This window comes from Marmota flaviventris, chromosome 20, assembly GCF_047511675.1.
Source record: "Marmota flaviventris isolate mMarFla1 chromosome 20, mMarFla1.hap1, whole genome shotgun sequence".
NCBI classification, from domain to species: Eukaryota; Metazoa; Chordata; class Mammalia; order Rodentia; family Sciuridae; genus Marmota; species Marmota flaviventris.
In genome coordinates, this window is record NC_092517.1 from 530,320 (window position 1) to 536,319 (window position 6,000).

Here is a 6,000-nt window from a genome sequence, read left to right on the forward strand (position 1 = left end):
GGATCTGCGTTTTCATAAACACCTGCCCCCCCTCACTGGGAGTGTTCTGGGCTGTGAGTCCCCGTTGTTGCAGAAGTCCACCTAGAAGGTGGACTGTGGCCTGGCTGGAGGGGAAGGACAGCACTGCCCAGCCCTGCTTCCTCTGGCGTTCTCCTTCCCACCCCACACCTGCTGTCCTGCTTAGACTTCCCCAGATCCCCCCAAGTCCAAGCAAGGAGTGTGGAAGGGGCTCCGAGTGCTCCCTCTGCCTGAAGCACCTCCCCGTGGTCCACCAGGCTGAGGGGCTCCGACCCTGACTCTCAGTCCCCTCCAGGAGCCTCTGCAGGCCGGACGGGTTGTGGCAGGGGTCACCAGAGGCCACCGGCTGCATTCTTCCTCCAGGGTGTTAAATCTGCCAGGAGGGCCCTGTGGTCCTCCCTGCTTTTCATCTCTGTGACAAATGCCTGACAGGAACGACTTGGAGGAAGAAAGATGGTTGGTGTATGGCTTTAGAGGTCTGTGGTTGGCTGGGAGGAGAGGTGCTCCAGGGTACGTGAGAGAGAATTGTCTTCTGTTTTAAAAAGAAGTTTCAAAACCGTAGCCCTCAACCGCCCCTGCCTGTCTTCCTTACCCACTGGACTGTCTCCTGCTCTGCCCTCCCAGCAGCGCAAGTGCTAGGGACGTCTGCCACCTGGGGCCCACCAGGGACTTCTCCAGGGAGATGAGAAGACCCGAGCACTCCAGAGGGGATGGTTTTGACTGGTTTTTATTTGATACATATAAAAAGATTAGAGGCAGTAGGAGAAGAGACTCAGGGAGAACCGATGTATGATCTAATTCTTTTTTTCTTTATTATTATTTTACAGAAGAAGTAGGTAGAGGTGGCACAAATAATGGCTCCTCCTCCTCTGGTATCAAGTTTCATTGAGCTCCCACCAAAGCAGACAAGAGCAAGCCCCCTGCAAGCCAGGTCACAGAGGCAGATCCCCTCAGAAAGCGGGGTAGAGGCCTGCCTCCTCCGCCTGCCTCCTCCTCCTCAGGTAGGGAGTGCCTGGAGCTCTCCTAAAATCCACTCTCACACAGACTCTGGAGCAAAGAAGAGTGTGTCAGACACTTCAGAGGAAAGGAGGTGGACATGGTCAAACAGGAAGGAATGTCCCCTCCACCCACTGTACTGCGGAATTGCCGAGCCAAGGACACCGCTGCCTGTTGAACTGGAACATGTTTTAAAGTAATTGTGTACGACTCCCAGTGCTGGGTGCTGGGGCGACTGGCTCCTGCTGGTTGACGCGGCGTCAACTGGGTCTCCTCTGCAAGGAGAGGCAGCCACCTGCACCCAGGCATGAAGGGGCGACATCCTCCAGGCACATGACTCAATTTATGGAAACATTTTAAAGCAAGCCTTTAAAACAAGTCAAAGAGATGCTTTCAAACATAGCAATTGCAGCAAAATGTATTTAATGGTGAAAATTTGGAAAGACATAACTTGTGAATCATTAATGAGAAATACAGTAGAATCTTGAGCAATACCAAAACACATAAAATTCGAATTCACTTTAAATTTAAGTATTTAAACTCCCTAAAGGCAATAATCACTGCCAATATAGGCTTCACAAAATCGTTTAATTTCTTGCAATTTGGGGATTGAACCCAGGCCTTGTGCATGCTATGCATGCTCGACCCCAAGCTACACCCATCTATCTATCTATACGTTTTCTGCTTATATACATGTGTCTGCATCTACTTCAGTACCTGACTTCCTGCTCTCTTTGAAAATAAATTTTATTGGAATGCAGCCACACCTGTTTGCCTCTGTATTTCTTTTATTTTTTTTATTTGTAGATGGACACAATATCTTAATTTTATTTATTTATTGTTTTGTGGTGCTGAGGATTGAAACCCAGTGCCTCACATGTAAGAGGCAAGCGCTGTACACTGAGCAACAACCCCAGGCCCTTGCCTCCCTATTTTTATGGCTGCTCTCAGTACCATGGGGATGTGTTTAGTTGCAACCGAGGCTTTGCAACTAAAAATACGTAATACCTGGTGCTTTACAGGAGAAGCCCCCACCCCCTGCACCAGAGTGCAAACTCATGGTCGTGAGCTCCCAGGGTGCAGACATCTCTGGGGCTGTTGGCTGCCATGTCCCTAGTGCCCGGAGCAGGGCCTGGCACAGGGCAGGTGTTTGGGAAGCATTCGAGGCGTAACGACAGGGATCTTGGTTGCTACTGGTGATGCACATTACTGTGTCCTCACACTTCATGGGTTTTTAATGTCACTGTTACCACTGTTTACAGGTGACAAGTCCTTGCTTCCCCGAATGCTGAAGTAGAACACCAGAGAAGCAGGCCCAGGCAAGTGGACAGTGGAAAGTAAAAGCTTTATTAAAGGACAGCAGAAAGACGTCTCCCCCGAGGAAGAAGGGGACCCAAAAGGGGGAATCCATGGAAGGGGGAGGTCTTCCCTTTTTACAGCTAAGGTCTTCTTTCAGCTTCCCCACACTCCTGTGCTCTGATTCCCCGTTATCTTTCAGTGATGGAATGCAGGTGGGAAGGCCCAACTGTGAGGGACAGGTGGGCTGCAGGAGTCATCTGGGCAGGAAGGGTCTGGGGCGGCTTTTGGATTAGCACCTCCCTGTTTGCTGGGGGCTGCTTCATTAACAGTTCCTTAGGGTGGGTTCCCAGGGCCTTGGGGACATTAACACTTCAATGTCCCCAAGCGCTGCTCTGCTTTCCTGGACTCCATTCTCCATAATGACCCCAATTCTGTTTATCTTACTCGACGATCTTAGGCGGATTTACCTAACCACAGTAAATCTGGCTTCGTTACCAGTAGTGCTCGGTGGATATAGATGTTTGGTTACTTTTGCTGTTACATCAGACATGATTTTTTTAAAAAGAATATTTAATGATATGGGGAGATACTATTCACCTATCAAAGTTTAAAGACAAGCTAAAAGTTGTTTAGCTTAAGGCAACTTTAAATTTTGCTTTTAAAAGTGTGTGTGTGTGTGTGTGTGTGTGTGTGTGTGTGTAATTAAGTTGAAGGCTAGGCAGTGTGTGGGGTGATTTTTATTTTCTCCATTGTTTTCTGTTTTCTAAACTTTCCCACATTTAACACACATTGATAGAAAAGCCCACAAAGTCTGTTTTTTACTTTTTAAAGAAATCAAAAGATCCTTTTCTCACCCTATTTAAAAGAGCTTTGTGTTTTGCACTTGATCCGAGTTCTCCAGGCTCTTGTGGTCTGCTTCAGATACACATTTCTTTCAGGATTCTCTCCTGGACTGCAGTACTCCCCCGTCTGGGCGGCGTAGCTTTTGTTCTGTGCAGGAAGCGCCGCCCTTCCCTGGAGCCACTCCTGGGCGCCTAGGGCTGAGGCACTGCTTGGAGGTAGTGCCCTGGCCTAGCAGCACCAGGCGCTGGGCTGCATACCCAGTACCGTCAACCCGTGTGAGTAAAGAAAGCCAGCAGGAGCAAGGAGTTGAAGGGACATGGGGACCCTGGCCACATGTCCCTTCTAAAGTACATGAGCAAGAAAAAGTGGAAACAAAAAGTCAAACTTCAAGAGACTTTAAAAGGCAGACCACACAGAGGCAGGGCGGTGGACCAAATTTCCCTACAGACTCCAGTGTGGCGCCTGGTCATTTTAACTGCCTGGACTTTTCTCTACAAGCTGTGCAGTTCAAGGAGGCAGGGGGCTGGGGGAGGTGAAGGTTAACTGAAGTTCAAGGTTAGGGTGGTGGGAGTTGGAGAGGAGATGGGCAAGGGGGCTTGGGGCTAAAGAGAACAGAGAAGGTGAGCAAGCCTTTGCTTTTTTTCTTTTTCTTTTTTTGGTACTGGGGATTGAACCTAGGGGTCCTGAAACACTGAGCTATTTTGAGATGGGGTCTCACTGAGTTGCTTAGGGCCTCTGTAAGTTGCTGAGGCTGGCCTCAAACTTGTGATCCTCCTGCCTTAGCCTCCCAAGGCACTGAGATTACAGGTGTGTGCCTTGTGCCTGGCTTAGAGAAGGTGAGGTTTGAGGTGGTGTGCAGATGTGTATTACAGAAATTATGTAGTAGCCAAGCATGGAGACCACGCCTGCAGTCCCAGCCACTGGCGGGGCTGAGGCAGGAGAAGCACAAATCCTAGGCCAGCCTCAGCAACTTAGTGAACCTGTCTCAAAATAAAAAATGACCTAAGACCTGCTGAAACAACTCAGTGGTAAAGCTCCCTAGGTTTAATCCCCAGTACTGAAGTAAACGCAAATACCTAAAAAGTAGAAGTTATTGTTTTTTAAAGAAATTCTAATATTTTTAAAGTAACATCCAAATGTTCCTCGTGTCAAAGTGGCTTGATCAAAACAGCCCACACAAAATTAAAGAAGTCCTGAAAACATCTTGCTTTGTCTTTTGTACCTGCCTTGAAGTTCAAAGGTCTGCTTATAGCAGTAAAAATGGCAAAGGCTAAGTCTCATGAGTCTGCATCATGTGCAGGCATGGGTGGTGCTAGAGTGGAGCTCATGCAGAACTCCAAGGAGCCCACAAGGCCAGTGCTCCAATTCTGTCACAAGAAAAGAAGAAAAATGTGCAAAGTGATCTGCCTTAGACCCCACAGCTGGGAGCCATGAGGGCTGACTGACCCTGGGTCTCATCTGGAGGTGTCTTAGACCCCACAACTGGGAGCCATGAGGGCTGACTGATCCTGGGTCTCATCTGGAGGTGCCTTAGACCCCACAGCTGGGAGCCATGAGGGCTGACTGATCCTGGGTCTCATCTGGAGGTGCCTTAGACCCCACAGCTGGGAGCCATGAGGGCTGACTGACCCTGGGTCTGGTCTAGAGGTGCCTTAGACCCCACAACTGGGAGCCATGAGGGCTGACTGACCCTGGGTCTGGTCTAGAGGTGCCTTAGACCCCACAGCTGGGAGCCATGAGGACTGACTGACCCTGGGTCTGGTCTAGAGGTGCCTTAGACCCCACAGCTGGGAGCCATGAGGGCTGACTGACCCTGGGTCTGGTCTAGAGGTGCCTTAGACCCCACAGCTGGGAGCCATGAGGGCTGACTGATCCTGGGTCTCATCTGGAGGTGATTTAGACCCCACAGCTGGGAGCCATGAGGACTCACTGACCCTGGGTCTGGTCTAGAGGTGCCTTAGACCCCACAGCTGGGAGCCATGAGGACTGACTGATCCTGGGTCTGGTCTAGAGGTGCCTAAGACCCCACAACTGGGAGCCATGAGGGCTGACTGATCCTGGGTCTGGTCTAGAGGTGCCTTAGACCCCACATCTGGGAGCCATGAGGACTGACTTATCCTGGGTCTGGTCTAGAGGTGCCTAAGACCCCACAACTAGGATCCATGAGGGCTGACTGACCCTGGGTCTCATCTGGAGGTGATTTAGACCCCACAGCTGGGAGCCATGAGGACTGACTGATCCTGGGTCTGCTCCAGGGGTGGTGCTCCTCACACCTGCAGGGCATAGGTGTGTATCAGAGTTCCTTGCCCTCAGCACCACCATCACTTGGGGCTGCACACTCCTGGTCTACCCATCACCCTGCACGCTGGGCCACATGCCTAGCCTCTGCCTCCTGACACGCTGTGGCCTATGTGCACCCCTCCCCTCCCAGCAGGCTTCTACCGGAGGAGCACTATCACGTGGTGAGGATCATTGGGATAAATGTTGGTTCTTCGTGATAGATATTAAAACTTCATGTGATCTTTTCCACTTTTTTAACTTTAATAATCTTGGGTATATATATATCTCCTCCTCTACTGAGAAACCAACTAAAAACAACAGAAATCATTGCAGAAAATGTATTTTTATATATCTCATCTCCTAGGAGGTCAATTTAAAAAATTGTGACAAAGGGAACTAAAAAGCTTTGAGTCACCAAGCAATCATTAAATGAATTAAAATAGCAATTTTCATGCCATTAGTTTGATTTTAGCTAAGGAAGTACTATTCTAATATTCTGCATGAAATAGCATATATCAATTTGAAATTTCTCCAAGTCGCTCAAGGTCTGCTATCCATCTGATT